The sequence below is a fragment of the Toxorhynchites rutilus genome, chromosome 3 (assembly GCF_029784135.1).
Source record: "Toxorhynchites rutilus septentrionalis strain SRP chromosome 3, ASM2978413v1, whole genome shotgun sequence".
NCBI classification, from domain to species: domain Eukaryota; kingdom Metazoa; phylum Arthropoda; class Insecta; order Diptera; family Culicidae; genus Toxorhynchites; species Toxorhynchites rutilus.
In genome coordinates this window covers 189,045,158-189,068,159 of record NC_073746.1, presented here as the reverse complement: position 1 = coordinate 189,068,159, position 23,002 = coordinate 189,045,158, and the positions used below count along the sequence as shown (strand labels likewise).

Sequence of the window (23,002 nt, the reverse complement as noted above, 5' to 3'; positions counted from 1 at the left end):
AAATGGAAACGTTTATAGTTTTCATGAATTTTATCCATTTACACACCAGGGGATCGTAATGTATAGCATATCAAACAAATCTCAGGGAATTTTCGATTCATTTGGTATGTAAATTATCAAAATCCGTTCGTGGCAAAAATAGTTATTAACGTTAACTTTATTTCATTAAACTTGACCTGTTTTCTGATTTGGCACCCTTAATGAAAGACGTAGTTCTACGTCAAAATACGCCCGACTAATGTATTTCCAACGCGGATTCCCCCAGGCGTATTAATTTTGAAGTCCGTGTTAGGGAAACACAGCTCAGTGGAAAAAAATACCCCCGACTTGCATGTTTTGACAAAGCGGATTCCCCCAGGCACATTGATATTGAAGTCCGTGTTAGAAAAACACAGCTCGGTGGGAACGAAAATACCCCCGACTTGCATGTATATTTGCAAAGCGGATTTCCACAGATACATACATACATTTTGAAGTCTGTGTTGGGGAAACCGTAAATCGGGCCAATCAAAACTTGGTAGTTAGGACGCGTAGAAATATTTCCTATCAATTGATGCGAACATCTTTCATATATATTAAGACATATTCGAGTTATAAGCATTCGAAACACGGGTAGGGTTAGCAAACAAATCGGCAGAACAAATATATGGGAAAAAGAAAATTCTTCCAGTTTTCATGAATTTAAACCGTTCAGAGTTTAGCGAATTGTAATGTATAGCATATCAAACAAATTTTAGAGAACGTCCGATTCGATTGGTATGTATATCATGAGAATTCGTTCACAGTGAAAATAGTTATTAAAGTTAACCTTATTTCATAAAAACGTGACCTGTTATCTGATTTGGTCTCTCTCTGAAAGACGTAGTTTTACGTCAACATCCGTGTATATTGCGTCGGCTTGATATTAAGATTCAAGTGCTTTGGATATAGATGAAGTATAAAGCATTAGTTTTGTTTAAATGAAGCGTTCGGGGGTTATTGTACGAGTTGCATCTTATACGCCTTGAAACCTAGTTCCTTGCGTAAACAACAAATGTACAAATCACAATCTTCAGAAAACTTTTTTTTTATTCTTTATTTAAGAGGATTCCAGCCTCCTGCGCTGGTTCACCTTTCAGCATTACTGGTACACATTTTCTAAACAGAGCATCGATTCTGATAATAAAATACAATGATTCGTAAGCTTTGTTTGTAAGTCTATCCATAATGAAATAGTCATGAAAACTACACAACTTTAATTTTGACACATGGCAAGAATCACGCGTGATCTGTCAAAAACAGTGCGCTGAAAAACCAAACAGCAAAAAAGCATCCGATATATCGGATAAAAGACAAGACACCGCTTTTCTGCTTCAGATTCGATGACAATCACACGACACTTGAAATGTCAAACGTGTTGGATTTGTGCGGCTTTTTTATAATGCTGCTAAAATTTTTGTGTATTTTAAATTTCAGACTCTTAGTTATGGGTAAAAGAAAAAAGATTAATCAAACTAAGCACACTTTTCTTTTCGATAGCAATTATTCTTGACCGCTAACTATCACGATTACGGGAGCAATGAGTTGGTTATTATATAGATTCAGTATCTCTGAATAAAATGGCTCAAGAACATCTTAACAAAATCACACTACACGAAGGAAATGAACAAAAGAGAAAATGTGTCCCTGTGTGAATGACTTGGAACCCACACGTGAGTACCTGCGAGTGTATGCATAGCGACATCTGTTCGTTCAAAAATGTTCAGAACATTTCGATGTTACAATGAGCAGCAACAGTCAAAAAAACGACCGCTATTTCACTCCACTCACCGTCGAAAGTCAGCGATATGTTTCAATATCGTCAAATCCGTTCGAGTGTACGTTGGTGCCGCTTTTCGAAACGTTTTAATTGGAATAGCATGCTTCTCATCGAAGCTTCAATCCGGGAGAGTTTGATGCTCGTATTCGTGATTCGTTTAGAATCCTCATAATTTCTCTCATAAACGACTCTCGTCTTTTTGATTGATGCAATGTTGCTATATGACATTTCATTTTGTTTTTTTTTATATTTAGTGTGTTTAAATTATGTTACGTACTTAGCATAAGCACGTTCCTGATAGTTCGCAATGATAATAGAATTGGTAGAAATGTGACGATGAAAGCTAACTCCACTACTACGAGTTATTTCCTATTCTCATCGCATTGTATAGAAACAGTTATTTTTGAGTTTTCTTTTCAAATTAAATTCAGAATATGGATCAGTAGTTGACCAGTAGACGGATCTGGAATTTCCGAGAATATTGCACGATCGATTCACTCAGGGCGTATTTTGTCTACTAAACAGACTAAAAATGTGTGCATGAGATTATTCTCGCTTTTGCCATTCATCCGAACACATCCACAATGGGAGTAACCATCAGAAATTTCGAAGCAGCGGCATTCATCTGACAAAATCGCCTTAATGAACAAAAATTAGTAAAATAGTCGAACAAAAACATGGAAACATAACATTAAACACATCGGGATTCTCAATTCGGTTTCTGAAGCGTAGTGATGATTCTCCAAAGTCATAAAACTGCTCTACGGATGAAAAGGTTCTGATCATTTCCGTGACCGGCTCATGTTGACCATACGATGAACGATGTGCAAGCGGTTGCAGCAAAAACGAGGATCGTAGAATTCTACTGGGAGCGCGAAAGTTCATCTTCTCGAGCAAGTTAGGCGCATCGATTTCACCACAAAGAAGTTTGGCAACGAAGGTGGCTTGTTGAATACGCCTACGACGCTCAAGAGTATTCAAGTTCAGTAAGCGACATCTAGCTGTATATGACGGTAGGTTCCGCGGGTCACGCCAAGGTAGATTCCTAAGCGCTCTACGGATGAACCATTTTTGAATACGTACAATTCTGACGATCCACATGTGTTGGTACGGGCTCCATACTACAGATGCGGTTTCAAGAATCGGCCGAACAAGCGAGCAGAAGTGAGATTTCAGGCAGTAGGGATCAGTAAAGTCCCTAGATATTCTCGAAATAAACCCAAGCTGACGATTGACCTTGGATATCAATGCAGATCGGTGTGCGTCGAAAGTGAGCTTAGGGTCGAGAGTTACGCCCAAGTTGTTGACCTGACTGACTCTCTCCAAGATAATATCATCGATCGTGTAGTCGAATATAGTTGGCTGTCTTTTTCGATGGAAACTCATGATGACACATTTATTTATGCTGATAGTTAGTTTGTTCAGGCGACACCAACTCACGAACTGGTCAAGCAGGCTCTGTAACCGTCGGCAATCCTCGAGGGTTTCGATGGGTAGATAGATTTTCAAGTCGTCTGCATATATCGACACACAGTCACATGCTAGAATAAGCGACACATCGTTATAGAAGATCGCGAACAGCAGTGGTTCAAGATTACTGCCTTGCGGAACACCCGAAGAAACAGCAAACGGAGTTGAAGTGTGAGACAGGAGCTTGACACGGAGTGTTTTTCCAGACAGGTATGATCTCAGCCAGTTGATGAATTCGCCAATGATACGGTGTCATCAGAAGACGCACAGCTCACGCACAGAAGCCAAATGGGAATCATAAACCCCCACGTCACGACTGCGGTCGGGAGGAATGTATACTGCGCAAAGTAATATCCTTTTCCCACGTATGGTAGTGGAGACACAAATCTGTTCCAAAGAGTTTCCATTCCTCGTTTGAACCGATACAGCAGAGAAGTGACGAGCTACTGCGATAAGGACACCACCAAATCTGTACTTGGAACTGTTGGAAGGACTACGGTCACAATGGAAAACGTTAAATTCAGCTCCAAATAGCTGTATGGAGTTGATGCTGTCGTCAAGTCCGGATTCAGTCAACATGATGACGTCGTAATTACAATCGCATACTGCTACATAGAGATCGTCAATTTTCGTCCTCAGGCCGCGTACATTCTGATAATACAGCCACATAACATTGGAAGTCGTGTCGTTGCCCCTAGAAATGAGAGGCAGATCAGGTTGCGAATGGTGCTCGATTGAATCGTAGAGTGGCACGTTGGAAGACCCCTTCCCCAGACTTAACAACAGGGCCGGGACGGCTAATCTGACGCTGGCTACTGAGGCTCGACTGAGTTGGACGAGTTAGGGGCTTCCATGATGCCGTTAATCGTGCGTCCCAGTAGTTGAAGCTCATCATCGAGCTGATCAGTCCATATAAATTGGCTGGAAATTTGAACGAAGTCAGGCAGATACGAGCGATCATAAAATGCATACTTGCCTGAAGATTCAGGTTGGGAGACTTTCCCCCCTAACATCCGACCACAGGACGGGGATGACTTGAACGGCAAGGGTCAATCCGAGGTGGATGAAGTCCGGCGTGTGGCACGACTGGGTTGGAGTAGTTGAGAGCTCCCATGGTACTTTGTTTATTGCATTCCGGTTGTACAAACGTTGATGATTGCTGCTGATGTGATTCGCTGGATACATATTCTCCTCATTCTCCTCGTCCAATCTGCTTTTCTACTTCAGACGGGGCGTTTTGGAGAACCCCGACTGAGTTTTCCGATCTTAATAGTCGATGAATTCACGAAAGTATATTCCATCAGGCCACGTGTCAGCACATATTTTTCGTCAATTCCAATTTTGAACGAGACGAAACGCATCGAATTCAGGTCAGCGTCCTTTTTTACCAGCTTTTTAACAACTATGGGTTCATTGCACGGAATGCACTCGGTGACTAGCGAAAGTATGTCATCTTCAGAGGCTTTTGGATCGATTCGGGACATGTATACCCAGCAGTTTTCAGGCTCTGGGGCAACAACAGGGATGGTGGTTTTTGTTTTTCTCCTACCGCACGACATTGTAGGTAGCTTTGGAGATTCTAGTTCCGCAGCATCAACGGATCTTTTAATAGTTGGTCGTTTAAGGCTCGGCCACGGTTTGGGAGTTGTAGGGGCAGTGGAGACTTTGGTTGCTAATAATTCCACTTACTCCCAGTTCTTCGCCAACTCTGATTGGATTCCTTCCAATGCAGCCACGATGTGTTTTGCTCAGCTTGTGAAATGCATCATTCAGAGTGTCGAACGCATCACGAACATGCTTTGACTTCATGATCCCAGTGCAATTGTTGCAAAACCAAAACAGATTGGGTTGATCGTTGATGAAATCCATGTTCGCTCTAGTGAATGAAACGCAATCCAAGTGCGCAATTTTTTCGCAAAATCCCTGACATTTGATGAACTTCAACGTTTTTACTGGCTCAGAGCACTGAAGGCAGCTGGATTCCATCATAAAGCTTAATGCGGGAAAAAACTACGCCAACAGTTATGCAACCCTCAAGGTAGCTAATCTTGTGTGGTAAAAGTTGAAATTGTACGCAATTTTCAGTACCGCTGCTGACCAGCAGATGTCGCTCCGGGAGAAAAATTTTGCGTGGAGAGGTGATAGAGCGAGGTTCTTTTCAATACACCAAAAACAATCACTACACTACACTGCCGAATATGATTGAATTCTGGACAAAAACAAACAAACTGCACTACACCAACGGATAAAAACTGTTCACAAAGTGAATTACGCGTTAGTATGAATTAAAAACAATAGAAGTATTTCAAAAAACGGTAAACAAAAATGACCAACAAAAAACCGTACGTTCAGTCAACTAGTGTTGCCAAAAATTGATTCAGTAGCTGGACAACAGAAGGAAAAAATGTACTGGACGATGCAGAACATGCAGCACAGTTGAGCATCAAGCAAAAACTTGAATGACGAATGCAACAATCAAAGGTGTCAACGTCCAGCCCAAGCTCAACGTCCATGAAGGGATTGATTAAAACCCTCAGACAAGAGTTTTCGTACAGAGGGCATCAGAGACAAATACATGACAATGGTATTCGATGCTCTTCGTACTGTACGCCCAACATAATTGGACTCTGAACGGGCGTTTTCCTCTTCTGGAAACTTTGTTAATGAGATCCGATTAACACTCCACAAAAAAAATACGAATCGTTCATTCTGAGAGTCGCGTATGATTTCATAGTTTTGGTACAATTTGCGATAGAATGCTCCTCTAATTTACTCCAAACTTTGAAAAATCGGCTAGAAAAAAATGGTCTTCAAGTCTGCCTTCCGATTTGCGGTGCGATGATTGTTTATGTATTATGTATTATATCATCAAGGTCGAAGGGGTAATTTTTCATCCAAACTTAAATATCTCTATGTGGGAAGGTCATACAGGAACGTTCTTGAAACCAAATAAAAGCTGGTTGATAAGGTTGATTGGATTTGCTGTTGAGTTGGTTAGCAAAAAATTGTGTTGGTCCAGAATATTCTTGAACAAACAAAGTAAATCGATTTTTCGTTTCTTATCGATATTGTTGCCCACTACACCTACACACAACAAGATAAAAATATGTACGTAAAATATTCTGATACGTTGAAGTTGTAGCTTCAAAATGATGTGCATCCCATCGATGTGCGTTGATTTTTCACGAAGTTACAGCATGCCACAATCACTTAAAATATCCGACTTCGCATTCTGTTCCTCTAATTTTTTTTATCGAGTGTAGATTAGAAGACCACAAAATTTACATTCTGTGTCCTTAAGGATTATTTTAACCAACTTTTTGTAAACCAATCATTATCAATAAAAGCCGTTTTTTCAAGAAAATGCCGGTTACCGGTTTTACCGGTAATGAAATTTTCATTACCGGTTATTGGAATTTTGGCACGGTAATGCAATCCCTAGTTTTGGGTTGACAATAGCAAAGGCTGTATCGGCATTGCTCGTGATAGCGTCTCGCAAGTGAATGTATTCTTCCTCACGTTGCTTCTGTTGATTGTGTCTCGCAGGAATTGCAATCGTTCGCTTTCTACCTTCGCGTATGTGTCGACCATGAAGTGTGGGCACTGCTCACGGCATCGTAGCATGACGTTATCCTCAAATCATTATATGGTCGGTGTTAAGTCCAGGTCGCAAAATTAAAATTTTCGAGTTATCAATTGCATCAGGTTAAACATTGTGTAAGCTACATTCCACATTTATCAGATTTGGAAAATCACGCGTACAGCAGGAATAACTAATCGAAATTGTTTTGAACGCTCAATGAAAACCCTTTATAGCATCAAACTTCAAACTCGTTTTTCTCAAAATCTCGAAAAAAAATGTCACATGGTCCGGTTTGACTTAACACCGACCATATGATATACATAAAAAATCATCGGGCGCACTTTCTTGTTTGTTTCGTCTCCTCTAACCACATAATCATAAACATTAATTCAGAATGAGGAGTAATGCTCATAATGAATGAAGTTTTTGTGGCGGGATCTCCCAGATTATTGTTTTTTCTTCAAAACACAATTGCTCGCGTCACTGTGCAGTCACCTACCATGATTCTATGATTCAACACACGTGCTCTCCAGCTGGTGTTTCATCAGGGTTGATGACAATAGCGTAATTGTCATTTTGCAATCCGAGCAAGTGTGATTTGAAGAATTTCAATAATTTATTGTGCTCATTCAAAAATGGAAGCATGTTGGCGATGTACCTGTACCTCAGACGAATTGAGGTTACCTGCGCATGAGTGGATGACAGTTCAATGAAGCGTACGTAGCGCCATCTGTCATTTAACAATGAAAATAAATTCGTTCTGTTTATAAAACGTACGACGGTTAAATTATTTTAATATGGTTGATACAAACACACCTAAAATCACGATTGTTCTCATGCCTACCAAGTTTTTTTCTGCATAATTTCATTAAAATCGTTCGAGCCGTTCCGAAGGAGTTCAACCACAAACACCATGACACGAAATTTATATAATGTATAGATCACGGGATTCCAATCGTACAAAAACAGCATTTTTTTCATATTCGATGTCTTTATTTGCCGAACCACTTCATGCCCACGGATATACACAGACGTAATATCGGCTAGTCAGCAAACATGCGAATAAGAAAATTCCAAAAATAATTAAAAGCAAAAATTATGAGCTGCAGTATAATAAGCGAAACTAAGTTGATTCCACATCAAAGATTAGTGTTTCAATTAAGAAAAAATCTTTTAAGAACAACTAATTGTAGATGTGATGGAAAATGTTTTAAAAAAATCTCGAAGAAAACCTCATTCCTTCAAAATGCTATGAACGATCAATTTTCAAAGTATCATGTACAGCTGCTTTTGATGTTTTTTCAAAATTATTCCGAAGGAATTTTGTATATACAGAAACATTTTTGGTAGTTATGATAAATGTTTATTCGATTTTTCCATGCATAAGTTATTGAAGTTATTGTGTATTGTGTACTATTATAACAAACCTAAATCAGAAATGCGCGTGGAATGCTTGTTAAATACATAATTCAGTTTAAAACATTTCTCATCTGTCTATAGATTTTATAATTACTATTAAAATAGTTAATGCTGTTACTCCAGACAACAATATATTCGCTTCTTTATGATTCGACGACGATTTTGACATACGACTACGTCTAACCGAAAGGTATAGGGGGTAAAATGAAAATCTAGGCTCCGAACATGTGGGAAAAAATGAATGATTTCGAACGCTTATAACTCGAGCATGTTCAAGAATTTTTTTCCCATCTTCTATTTTCCGGTAAATGGCTGTTCGAAAAATCGAACATTAGCCGAAACCCGTACTTTCTTTATTGCAGGTACAAGCACACTGCGAACTAAAAGTCACTTCCGGGACGAACAAGCACAGAGGAATAAAAGTCTCTAAGTATAAACCTGAATTAATCCACCTATGGTGAGATGTGACTTCTTATTCCATGTATTACCGGCAGACTTTTTCCTTCAACCGAAAGCCATTGCTGTTACTTTTATTATTGGCCGTGGAGGCATGTCAAGCTGCTATTACGAGTACAGTAAGTAAAAATTGTGATTTTGGTAAACTTTAGTTGAGGATTAATTAGTAATTGTTCAAAATGATATTGCAGCGAAATCAAGGTGATAGAGGTTGGGTGTCAAAGAACAAATTGTGGTCAGAGGTTTAATTTAATCGATAGAAACATTCATGTTTATTATGCATTTTTTGGATAAAATTTAGAGTAACACCTTAAAAGGTACAAACTTCAAAGTTTTTCATTTCTAAAATGTTACTTATATCCATTAATTTGGACGTTTCACAACTGTATCCTGTATAAAATTTTCTTATCTCTCAAACGAAGGCAACAGAATTGTCCTACGTAGCGTAATTTTTGAATTAGAGTTTGAAGGCAAACAGAGCCTGAAACAGAGAAAAAGTTCAATAACTCTTTTATTGTTGGAATTTGAACATATGCGTAGATTTTTTTATATGAGAAAGGTATTTTATGACTTATAGGGGATGAATAAAAAATTAAATTGTCCTTTGATAAAACGTTGATTGATAAAACGAAAAATATGTGTAAAAAAACAAATAAAAATTTTTTTACACATTTATATACAGTATTCGATTATATACAGTGAAAAGAAATCGGAGACTGTAGAAAAATCCAGTCCGCGCTGTAGGGCAGAAATATTTTAAAAAAATTGTCCTATATTTTGTTTTAGGTATATAAAAATAAATAATATCAAAATGCATAATAGATGGTAGCAAATGCTTCAAATATATTCCACTGTTAAATTTTAAAAATATATTTTCAACAATATCTGGCAACGCCAATTGAATGGGTCGCTAAAAAAAAGAATGTTGAATATATAATAATAACACATTGAGCCGGTGTCAATGACTGTTTGACAAACAATTGTCTTTGAAATGAAATGTACATTTACGGCAACACTGCATTTCGGATTCATACCCGTTTCATTCATTCTCACCGAAAACATCGCCGTCTCTGTTCACCTACCGTCAGTACAGCCGCCTCGTTTGATGTATGTGTATCACGACCGGTACTGTGTGTACGTGAAATGTGTAGAAGTGGAGAGTGCCAGAGAAACAGCTTGACCGAAGAGCCATTTTTGTTACAACACAGTTTAACGCGTCACTTTTAAGTGTTGGGTTTGAAATAATTATTGATGTTTTTCATAACATAATATTTTGCTGATTTTTGTTCCTCCATAATTGAAACTATTAAACATTTAGAGCAGAAGTGTCAGCAAATAATCACTGGGTGTATTGAGACAATATAGTGATGAAATATGCTCATTTTTGTTGATTGAAGTTAGCGAAAATTTCCTATCGAATGAGAAAAATAGGAAGCAAGGTTGCACTTTTGCTAAGTGATCCCTCAAAATACAAGAGCAACAACAACAGCTTATGTTAAAAATAAGTTATGAAGAAGAGCTTCGGAGGGTGGACGTAATGAATGTATTGGTGTGAACGAAAACTGATCAATGCAAGATTGAGTAGTGTTAGTGTCAAGTATCATTCTATGTTTATGTTGAAACAAAAGTGAATTAAATTATTCGAAACCAATTCCTATAAAAAGGAGAAAAAAATATGTGTGCAAATGCTGTTTTATCGTCCGTCATATTTTGATCGAGTTTTGAACTATGCAATTTGTCCATGTTTGATGAAATCACGGAATATTTGGAGAAAAATTGTGTGCACGGAAAGGCAGGATATATGCGAGCGGGCAGCATAATGATATGAAAATAATAGCAAATTGGAGATTCAACGAAATATGAAAAATGGTGATATAGTGCGTTTTCAAAATTTATACCAGGGGGAGTTCTATTTTCAACCAAGATTGGTTGATTTGAATTGAACAGAAGTAAAGTTGCACAGAAATAAAATGCTCATCTGAAAAGGTGAAAACAAATTGATGCCAATGGAACGGAAATAGGATACCGCTCCCGAGATGGTAGAGGAAGAATAAAATCGTGGATATATGTTCTTCCGTCATTTTGTTCCTTTATCGAAATATTGGGTTAGATCGTACTTATTAGAGGAAGGATAATAAATTTCAACAACATTGCGAATAGTGACAAAATTGGTAAGTAAATTGACCGGTAAATCTTAGTTTTTTTCCTATGGCAAATATGGTTGAAACAATATTTTCTACGATACGCTACGGGGTTGCAGTCGTACAAGAACAGGATTTTTTTCATCTTCGGTGTCTTTATTTGCCGAACTACTTTGGGGTACACCGATATACACATACGTGAATGGCTTAGCTAGTAAACATACGAATGAGAGAACTCCAAAAATAATTTAAAACAAAAAAGAGGAGCCTGCAAAGTGCAGTGTGAAAAACTGAGTTTTTTCACATCACAGATTAGTGTTTTGTTACCCTCCATGTCATTCCAAAATTTGCATAATGAGAACAGATGAGTGATTACTCGCAATTAAGCTGCAAGCCTCACGGGATGAAATTAGTATGAGGATACATTTTTGGTAACAGACAGCGGTTTTGCAAAATGATGTTTTTTAAGTTACTTGTACATCAGGGAGAGAGAATTTCTGTCCAGAAATTCGATAGTGCATGTCCAGGTCAATGAAAATTCAACTGATGCAGTACCAGTCGTTTATGTAGAATGTGGTATACGATTATGCTTTGTGTGTATAGCAGTTATCAGTCGTCGGCCGTCCCTTGTTTGTACCAATGAAATACAAAAGGTTGGGTTACAAAAATCTCATGTTAAGTTGAAATATATTAGGAAATTTGAAGTGAGTGAAACTCGCTATGTTTTCCAGCTTAACACCAAATTATCCTACACTAATTGGCTGATTGGTCTTAGGCTCAATGCGTCTACCTGTCACTACAAGCTAGCAGAAGGGGATGATCGCTACATAATCCGGCAGTAGTGTTGTGTTTATCTACCTTGATTCATAACAACTGACTATAACAAAAGTCGTTATACTCGAAGAAACGGAAGTTGTGCCTATGGGCTCCACAAACCACTAAGGTCCAACAAACTCCGACACCATATAAAGTGTATCATGAACAAATATCTCAATCCTTGCAATCCGCGGGATATCTCCGCAAAGACATGGTGTTCGCTTCAAATCCGGTAGTGTTGAAATTATTTCAACGAGTGTCCAAAATTATTACACACGGAAATGAAAATAAACACTTTGATCCGATTATCAACAGGAGAATATAATTTTCCTGTCAAATAATAATTAATAGGTACATAAAATTATTATGATATCATTTTCTTATCTCTCTTTGTTTCCTACTCACGTTTAGTTCCCTTCAACACTATTTCAGTAGTCAAATACAAATATTTTTAATGAAATGCTTTTCTAAACAGCTTTAACACACAAAGGATGAAAAAATGGTTGCTCTAAGTTTTTCACATTTAATTTTTTTCCATTTTTACCGGTGTGACAGTAAGCCAAATCTGTCACAGTACGTGGAACAGCCACTAGGGCGCCACGGGTGGCGTTGCCAATCGGCAAGATTAATGCAGTTGAAACCATTCCTGACCATTCTATCCTGGATTCCTCGAGTCGAGAAAGACGCACCACGCTAGATATGAGGTACAGACTAGGGGGGCGTTGCTGATTAATGGTCAGCTGCATCCCAATAGGAAGTATCCCGTGTCGGGCACACGTACAGAGCATTGGAGACAGCAACATCCCAATTACGAAAACACTTGTAATACTAACCTCGAGCCAACCGCGAGTAATCGGTTACATATTACTAACATAGATAATAAGAAAAATTGTATTGAACTCCCGGCCCCGTGAGGCTAACGCCATATGAGCCTTTATCAAATATATATTTTGGAAAAAAAATGCAGTTGAAGGGTGGGCGCGCTGGCCTAATAAGGGGGGCCAACACTCCCTCCAGGGTACGCCAACTTCCAGTTGGCTTACGAATTTACGCGCTGCAAATTTCATACCGTCAACTTTTCGGCTGGATGCTCGTATATTCCAGTGAATGTTCGTACTGTTGCAAATTGTACCTGTCTGTGACTGTCTCGTTCGGGAATCGTGTTGATCTCTCTTCTTTGTGGTCAATAGTTTGGGGTCTGGTAGTCGACGATGATTACAATATCTCCGGTAGCACCTGTTCTCCTTAAGAGTGAGAACATAGTCGTTTCTTGTGACGAACATTTTCCTACCGTTGGATGAACCGAGCCACAGATACTTTGATGCGAGGGTAAAAGCAGAATCATCGTCGTTTGGCACGTCACATTTTTCTGAAATAAAGGGCCTGATCTCGAACGTCACATCACGGTGAAAACGGAGTGAATTGTATACAACCTTATTACGGCTGCCACCATGTGTGTAGAATCCGGAAGAGTTCATTCGTCGTGAAAACTTTGATGTCACGGAGAAAAGCAAGTATATTTGTCACTTGTGTTTTAGATGGTGAAAGCTAGTCACGCGAAATGGAGTAAGTTCAATTTCGTATTTATTTAGCCTTTTTGCTGACGTTTTGAATATTGTCTTGCTTTTAGGAAAGAAAAGATAAACAAACAGTAATTTACCCTCTTGGTTGCATTTTTAGACGGAATCCGTTCCAGAGGACGTAAATTTGTTTATTTGGACTCGGGCGATTATTATGGTTGGTTATGTATAATATTGATTTATTGGTATTTTGAGTATTCAATAATAACCGTGAAGTTTTTCCAACATTGTAGAGCAGGTTTTTGTAATTCAAACATTCGTATGATAGTTATAACGGACGATAGTTGTAAAGAATAAGGCCAATTTTTTTTTTCATTTTCACGTAATAAATATTTTCAACGATATTGTCTTCAAGACATGCTTTGAATAAAAGAATATTAAAAAAGTGATAATAGATTCAAGAGTCAAATGAACTGCAAAGTTTAATGTTTCTTAAAAACAAAGGACTGAACTGAACTGATAATAAGTTTCAAACAAGGTTTATTATTGCAAAGCATTCACAAGATACTGTTTTGAAATTCTTTTTTCATAATTTTTATACCCGTCTAAAGAAAATCTGTATCACTTTTTGCTTTTAGAAAATTACTTGAAATCCATCAGATGTTTTATATGAAGATATATTTATATTATGTTTCTGACAGATGCTGAAAATCAGTTTCGGTTAAAATAATTGTATCAAACCTCGTGTCCCGTATATCAAATTACACCAAAATACAGGGTTGGAATTCAGAATCCCATATGAGAGTAGCTCAGATTATACTGATCGTGAGGTGGATAAATTCGGGTTTTCTATGAATTAAAGAAGGTATTATTATTCAAACGAGTAAGACAGAGTTAAGAAAAAAATTGGTGGGTTATATCTATGATATAACAGCAAGGTTGACGTGGGACTACCTTCGCCTAGCAATCATTTCATTGAATAGTAGATATGAGAGCATATCCTTCAATGCAATCTTGAATAATCGAGCCAAAGCGTTATGTTTGTACCCGTTCTTGTAATCCGTGTTAGGAAAACACTTTTCGGAGTGCAAAAAAAACATGCGGATGCAGAAGTACCTCCGGCTTGCATGAAGCAACAACTTCAACTTCTACTTATTATACTATAAAGGATTTAAGCCTGAAAGTTCATTCGCCTCTAGTGTCTGCACGATTTTCCCAGGATCCTATGTTTAGGAGACCGTATTAAGGAAACATATTCTAGTTTGAACAAAGGCAAGCGAGTACAAAAGTACTCGTAGTTTGCATTTATTTGCAAAGCCGATTTTCCCAGACATCTTGGCTTTGAAGTCTGTGTTAGGCAAATACATTTCAGTCGGATCAAAAATGCCCCGGACTTGTATGAATTTGCAATGCCAATTTCCTCAGACACCTTGGTTCTGATGTCTGTGTTGGGGAAGCACATTTCAGTCGAAACAAAAATATCCCCGAACAGCATGTATTTGAAATGCCGATTTCTCCAAGGCTGCTTGGTTTAGATGGCTGTGTTAGGGAAACCGCAAACCGGCCCATCAAAACGAGGCAGTTAGGGCGTTTAGATAACGCTCAACATTTTATAGTTTTTCAATTGTTTATCTAATGAAAAATAACATTTTATTAATTGCGATAGAACCGTAGAAATATTCCCTATCAATTGATGCCATAATTATAATAGTTGCATTGGAATATCGAATCATCGAGGTATAATCGCAAACTTGTCATTCTAAAACATACGCTTAATTAAATGGAATATTATCTCATACACTTATTAATTTTAACTACATAATTTTTAAAAAACAGTCAGCTCGCGCAGTCCGAAGCCGCCGGACGCAAAGTTGTTCGTGTCCGTTATTGTGTTGGAACAATACCGTTATCGGTTTCGCTGAAGTGATTGTGTCGCTCTAACGGTGTTTTCTTTATTGCGAGAGTGAAGTGATAAGTAATCACAACCAGCGGGAGGGAGAAGTCCTCCACTGCGGGCGCTGTGAGCGTGTGCCGTTCCTCGTCATCGTATTGTGGTGCGATACACCATTGCTGTTGTGCCAAGCGATCATCACGTGGTTCGATTGGAGCACCGTTACAAATCATCCGCACCGTGCGCTTCAAGTATTTTAGTTTATATATATATTAGGTTAAGGATTTTAAAAAAAAAAAGAAAAAGTATAATTGTATATCTGCCATAATGGCAGAGTGCGATCCTCTTGATATGGACATTGAATCTGATGTTTCCTCCTCACTAACTACTGGGAAGTCGCTTAAACGCGTTCCCCCCTCAGACGATGTCTTTTCAGAGGAAGAGTTAATCAACCTCAACAAGCCCCCTTCAAGAAAATTGGCAAACTTTTCCACTTCGCCCCCTCAATCTCCCGCTCCCGCTTCCGATTATCTCCCGAACTTGCCTCCCAGTCCAACTGTTCCCGCTCCCGCTCAACAATCGACCTCGTCCTCCCCCTCAGTTGTCCCCTCTCCGCGTGTCAAGGTCTATCCAGAAGATGCATCTGGATCTGGCCCATGGGTTGTTTTCTTCCGGCCAAAACCCAACGGGAAATCGCTCAACGTCATTCAGATCATGAAAGATCTGACAAAAAATTATTCCTCCGTGGTCGAAATCAGAAAGGTTCGACCGAACAAACTGCGTGTTGTCGTGGCTGATCGGAAGCAAGCTAACGAGATTGTTGTCGACAATAGGTTCGTACTAGAATATCGCGTCTATGTGCCCTGCCATAACGTAGAAATTTCGGGGGTGATCACAGAAACGGGTCTGACGAGCGCATTAATAAAAGAGGGAGATGGCAGATTTAAAAAGCTCCCTTTGACGAAAGTTAAAATTTTGGACTGCCATCAATTAGGAAAAGTGTCCCAGGAAGAGGGAAAAACAAAATTCACGCCGTCCGACTCGTTTCGAGTAACTTTTGCTGGTTCCGCCCTCCCTGACTACGTTATGGTGGACAAATTGAGGCTTCCGCTGCGTCTCTTCGTGCCAAAGCCCATGACTTGCAACAAATGCAAGTCAGTTGGTCACACAGCAGACTACTGCGCCAACAAGGAGCGCTGTGCCACTTGCGGAGAGCAACATGTGGGCAAATCCTGCAGTGCGACTGAGCATAAGTGTCCATATTGCGGGGGGACCCCACATGAGCTCTCAGCTTGTGAAAATTACAAGAGTCGCTGGGAGAAACAGAAGCGCTCTTTAAAGGAACGCTCGAAACGCACTTTTGCGGAAATTTTAAAGGGCGCTTCTCCACAGGCCCAACAACAACAACATCCAATCTCCTCACACAATATCTTTTCCACGTTGCCAGTTGACGAAATGGAAGCGGACACAGCTCACGGGGGTACACCGTTTATTTCCCAAGGGAATCCCCGGCGCAAAAATGTGACCACTCCCAAAATTCAATCACAAGTCCCTCCGGTGATATCCCCTGTTAGCTTGCCTAAAAAAACGAGTGCAGCGGACAAGCAAAATCAGGTTCCTCCTGGCTTCCGTGGGAATAGTTCACCTTCGAACGACCCAGCACTCGAGGGGACATCAAAAACCCCAACTGTCCCTATTTTTCCGTCCAGCTCAACTTCCCAATCGGGATTTATAAAGTTGTCTGACCTTTTGGATCAAATCTTCAAGTGTTTTAACGTTTCCGACTCCATCAGAACCATTGTCATTTCAATGCTTCCAGTATTAAAGACAATTTTGCAACAATTGATGCAAACATGGCCCCTCCTTGCAATGATTATCTCTCTTGATGTCTAATTCAAATAGAGAGGTCGGAGATATCACTGTTTTACAGTGGAATTGTCGTAGTCTTATCCCTAAATTGGATACATTCAAATTTTTAATTCATAACTTCAATTGTGATGTTTTTGCTCTGTCCGAAACTTGGCTTTCTTCGCGAGATGATCTCTCTTTCCATGATTTCAATATTGTACGCTTGGACCGTGATGACAGATACGGAGGGGTGCTATTGGGGATCAATAAGTGCCACTCATTTTTTCGAATTGACCTTCCACCTATTGGAGGGATTGAAGCTGTTGCTTGTCATGCAAACATCAGAGGCAAAGACCTCTGTATTGTCAGCTTGTATTGGCCACCGAGAGCTGCGGTTAGCCGCAGCCAACTTGTTGACATGTGCTCACTCCTTCCTGAGCCACGATTGATCTTGGGAGACTTCAACTCTCACGGAACTGCCTGGGGGGAACAGTACGACGACAATCGTTCATTGTTGATATATGACCTTTGTAACAGCTTCAATATGACCGTTTTGAACACTGGGGAAACAACACGTGTACCTAAACCTCCTGCTAACCCAAGTGCTCTTGACCTCTCGCTTTGCTCGAATTCACTATCGTTAGATTGCAAGTGGGATGTAATCCAGGACCCCAACGGTAGTGATCACTTGCCAATCAAGATTTCCATCACCATTGGGTCGAATTCTTCTGAATCTATAAACATGGCATATGACCTCACAAGACACATTGACTGGAAAAAATATGCGGACGCGATTACTCTAGCCATCAATTCCAGAGATGGTTTACCTCCATTGGAGGAGTATAACTTCCTTTCTCGTTTGATCTATGACAGCGCAGTTCGCGCTCAAACGAAACCCAATCCAGGTTCCACCATTTTCCGAAGGCCTCCCAATCTATGGTGGGATAGCCAATGTTCCAAGATTTATGTAGAAAAATCGAATGCATTTAAAGCTTTTCGGAAACGTGGTACTCCTGAAAATTTTCAAACGTATTTAGCCCTTGAGAATCAGTTCAAAAATTTGATCAAAGGGAAAAAACGTGCTTATTGGCGAAATTTCGTGGGAGGTTTGTCACGAGAAACGTCAATGAAAAAATTATGGAAAGTGGCTCGAAACATGAGAAATCGCTCTTCATCCAATGAAAGCGAGGAATATTCACATCGATGGATCTTTAATTTTGCACGAAAGGTTTGTCCTGATTCAGCTCCTGTGCAAAAATTTGTTCGAGATATACCACAAGATAGGTGCGATCTTGATTCCGAGTTTTCGATGGTAGAATTCTCTCTTGCTCTCCTTTCATGTAACAATTCTGCTCCGGGATCGGATAGAATTAAGTTCAACTTGCTGAAAAATCTCCCTGATGTGGCGAAACATCGCTTGTTGAACTTATTCAATCGGTTTCTGGAGCATAATATTGTTCCAGATGATTGGAGACAAGTACGAGTTATAGCTATTCAAAAACCCGGAAAACCCGCGTCCGACTTCAATTCGTACCGCCCAATAGCAATGCTGTCTTGTATACGGAAATTGTTGGAGAAAATGATCTTGTTTCGCCTTGATCGATGGGTTGAAACGAATGGCCTACTCTCAGATACACAATATGGGTTCCGCAGGGGCAAGGGGACGAATGATTGTCTTGCGTTGCTTTCTTCAGAAATTCAATTGGCTTACGCCGAAAAAAAACAAATGGCTTCAGTATTCTTGGACATAAAGGGGGCCTTTGATTCTGTTTCAATAAAGGTTTTGACAGACAAATTACACTCTCGGGGTCTGCCGCCTCTATTGAATAATATGTTATATAACTTGCTTTGTGAGAAACATTTGAATTTTTCTCACGGGGATTCGACAGTAAGTCGGGTCTCCTACATGGGACTCCCCCAGGGCTCATGTTTAAGCCCCCTTTTGTACAACTTCTATGTAAGCGACATCGACAATTGCCTTACACAAAATTGCAACCTAAGACAACTTGCAGATGATGGAGTGGTGTCTGTCGTAGGATCAAACGAATCCAACCTGCAAGGACCCTTACAAGATACTTTGAACAATTTTTCAACCTGGGCCATTGGGCTAGGGATCGAATTCTCCACGGAGAAAACAGAGATGGTGGTTTTTTCTAGGAAGCATAGACCAGCAAAACCAAAGCTTCAACTTTTGGGTAAACCGATCACTCATGCTATGTCTTTCAAGTATCTTGGGGTCTGGTTCGACTCCAAATGTACTTGGGGGGCCCATATTAGGTATCTGAGTAAAAAATGCCAACAAAGAATAAACTTTCTCCGTACAATTACCGGCACCTGGTGGGGAGCCCATCCCGAAGATCTTCTAATGTTGTATCGAACAACTATTCTCTCAGTGATGGAGTATGGCAGTTTCTGTTTTCAATCAGCTGCCAAAACACACCTCATTAAACTCGAGCGAATTCAGTATCTTTGTCTCCGTATCGCGTTGGGATGTATGCCCTCAACGCATACCATGAGTCTCGAGGTTTTGGCAGGCCTACTCCCACTAAAAGATCGCTTCAATTTATTATCTCTTCGGTTCTTCATTCGGTGTAAGGTTATGAACCCATTGGTGATCGGAAATTTTGAGCAGCTGATCGAGCTAAATTTTCATTCTGGATTCATGAGCTCATATCATGAATTCGTCTCCATGCAGGTTGATCCTTCTTCGTATATTCCCAACCGTGTTTGTTTTCCTGACTACATCAATTCCTCTGTGCATTTTGATCTGTCCATGATGCAGGATATCCATGGAATTCCAGATTATCATCGATCGGGGATCGTTCCTACGATTTTCGAAGCAAAGTATGGGCGTGTCAATTGTGATAATATGTACTTTACTGATGGGTCCTCTATGAATGAGTCCACAGGATTTGGAGTGTTCAACAAATTTTTTAGCACCTCACACAGTCTTCAGTATCCTTGCTCAGTGTATATTGCTGAATTGGCAGCAATACACTGGGCGCTGGACAGCGTCGCCTCACGACCTGTTGAACACTATCACATTGTAACGGATAGTCTTAGCTCTGTCGAAGCTATCCGTTCAGTGAGGCCGGAAAAGCACTCGCCGTACTTCCTTGAGAGAATACGAGAAATTTTGAGTGCTTTATCCAGACGCTGTTATGTCATTACCTTTGTCTGGGTCCCTTCACATTGCTCAATTCCGGGTAATGAGAGGGCTGACTCATTAGCAAAGGTAGGTGCAATTGAAGGCGAAATTTATCAGCGTCAAATCGCCTTCAATGAATTTTATTCTTTAGTTCGTAAAAATACCATCGTTAACTGGCAACGCAAATGGAACGAAGATGAATTGGGCCGGTGGCTCCACTCAATTATCCCTAAGGTTAGCCTCAAACCATGGTTCAAAAGTCTGGAATTGAGTCGGGACTTTATTCGCACCTTCTCCCGACTCATGTCCAATCACTGTTCGTTAGACGCACTGCTTTTTCGTTTTAATCTTGCCGACAGCAATCTCTGCGGTTGTGGCCATGGTTACCACGATATCGAACACGTTGTTTGGTCGTGCGAGTTGTATCTTGTCGCCAGATCGAATTTAGAAAACTCCCTTCGGGCTGGAGGAAAGCAGTCCAATGTGCCGGTGAGAGATGTGTTGGCTCGGTTAGACCTTGATTACATGTCCCAAATATATGTTTTCCTTAAAGCTATCGATCTTCGAGTGTGATTGTTTATACATCCTTTTCCCCTCCTTTTCGCCCTTCGCGAGCTATCGGTTCCCTTCCTACTAACATTAGAATAAGTTAAATTGTAAATACATATTAGATGTAAGGATAGTTTTAAGAATTGAGTGTGAAGTGTCAGTGTGAATGAGAATGTGAATGTGAATGTGAGTGCGAGTGTAAACACACATCTCCTTACATCCCATCCTTTTCCTAATGAAAATGTGTCACCCTTCTAAACTCGAGTCGACCGCGAGTAATCGGTTTCCTATTTCATTAACCATAGAATTAAGGAAACAACATGTTGATATATGCTAGTTGAAATATAGTTAAGAGTTTGGCTCCATTAAACTTATGTAACTGAGCCTGTAAAAATGAACGGATTAATAAAAAAAAAAAAAAATAATTTTTAAACGTCCGAGATTATGGAACCGACTGACCGTTCAAACGCCCGAAATTATGCAACTGACATGTCTCTTATAAACGGGAATGAACTCTTCCACTTCACGGAGTTTAAACTAATGTGCCTGGGGTAATCCGCTTTGCAAATACATAAAACATTCTTCGTGAGGACACCGACTGGACAACATCGTTGCTGGAAGAGCTGGACGACGAGGGATCGAGTGCCTTTCTCAAGGCAATGAGGGTGGAGGTGTAGTGCAGGTGTAGAGTAAAGTTTTCCAATGGCCTTTTTCAAGGCTAGAGATGAATGAACTAAAAAGTTTAAAGTCTCTTTAATTCAAAACCTGACCCATGACCTTTGCAAATACATGCAAGTCGGGGGTATTTTTGGTGTTGAGAACTTTTGTACTCGCTTGTCGTTGTGTAGACCGGAATATGTTGATTGATTGATTTTTTGTTTTTAAGAGGCTTCAAACTTTGCAGTCCATTCGCCTCTAATATCCGGAATATGTTTCCCTAAAACGTACTTTTAAACTGAGAAGTATGGGAAAATCGTCATTTCAGATACTAGAGGTGAATGCATTTATTATATATCAAATGGAACTCGAGATGGTTCAGTGGATTGCGGGCTACACTTGGTTGATATATTGATTGGCAAGTGATCGCTACCATGGGGATCATTGGTGACCTCCCACTGACCATCTAATGATAGCGAGCTTGAGCACAAAGATAGATCGAGTCCACTTTCCCGAGCCGGAGGTGTGTCACTTCACCAGTGTTCAAGATAGTCAAGTTGAAATCGTCACATAAATCGTTAAAAAATTGTAGGAGGTTATGTTCAAGACACCACCGCATTGTTGACGTAGAACTATGCTGTGGTTTAATTCAAGTCGCTTGTTTATAACTGCGGATATTTTTTTATAATGCTACGAAAATTTTGAAATAATAACCATTCTTTTTTTTATTATAGAATTCATTTCATTCTTTTTTTTTATTATAGAATCATTTGACGATAATGGTTTGATGATTCATTCTTGTGCTCGCAGAACCATACATGCTCGAGATAAGCGCAGCTGTCATCCTTAGTGGAGAAAGTTCTGCTACTGGCAAGCGAAACCAAATCACATACAACATTTCAGAACGACATTTACTCTCTTGGTGACTAAATAAACGAGATAAACTCTATCTGTTAATCTCAACAACCTCGAAAAGATTAGCACTGCTTCATTATGATCAAGATTAGCGTAAATGCAATCCTAGTTGAAAGCAGTTTTGCGACTGGCACGCGAGCCCAAATAAATTAATAACTGAACTCTTTGTGGTCGTTTGTCTGCTCTCAGCCATCATACCTTTTTTACCGTTCTGGTCATTTGTCTGCTTTCAGCCACCATAGCAAGAAACCATGTTAATCTTATATTTTACTCAACCAAGTATCAGTTTATGCTTTTCCTAAACGAAGCTTAATGTCTAGTGAACCTGTTCACGAATCAATACGGTGATCCTATGAGTAATAAATAACGGTACTCAGTATCAAACAAAGTAGTAACCCACACAAGTGCGTTGAATGCATAGGAATGTGTGACAGAAATCATAACAGCAGAATTTAGCCATTGTAATGATGGAAAAGATTGTTCAGTATCAGAAGTATCAGAGCTACTGTTTGCATAAAGGTCTCATGTTATTTGAATAATCGCATAAGTGTCTCAGGCGACAATTTTTTTGTTTATCTAAATTGAAAAGTTCTGATCATTTTGGATACGCAGAGATTATGTTGAAGTAGTTGTTTTTAAAGAGCAGAATAATTATTTGCATAAGTGTCTTATGTCATCTGAATAATCTCATGTAAAAAATCTTGGTTTGTTAAAAGTGAAAAGTGCTGATCTTTTCAGATACACATTGCTGGCATTAATTACACATTTATTGCATCAATGACAAAAGTTTA

At 39.5% G+C, this 23,002-nt stretch overlaps 1 protein-coding gene across 9 annotated transcripts in view; it reads left to right on the top strand.

Moving 5' to 3' along the window:
* Window positions 1-23,002, top strand: part of LOC129775289 (zinc finger protein 609) — a 92,602-nt gene that overhangs the window by 27,931 nt on the left and 41,669 nt on the right. The window contains exon 1 of one of the 9 annotated variants that reach the window (XM_055779849.1): window positions 9,939-10,897. The exons of the other annotated variants lie outside the window; for them this stretch is intronic. The gene's annotated coding sequence lies outside the window, so the exon portion shown is untranslated. Of the gene's footprint in view, window positions 1-9,938; window positions 10,898-23,002 lie in introns of those variants that run through there. 9 annotated transcript variants of the gene reach the window in all.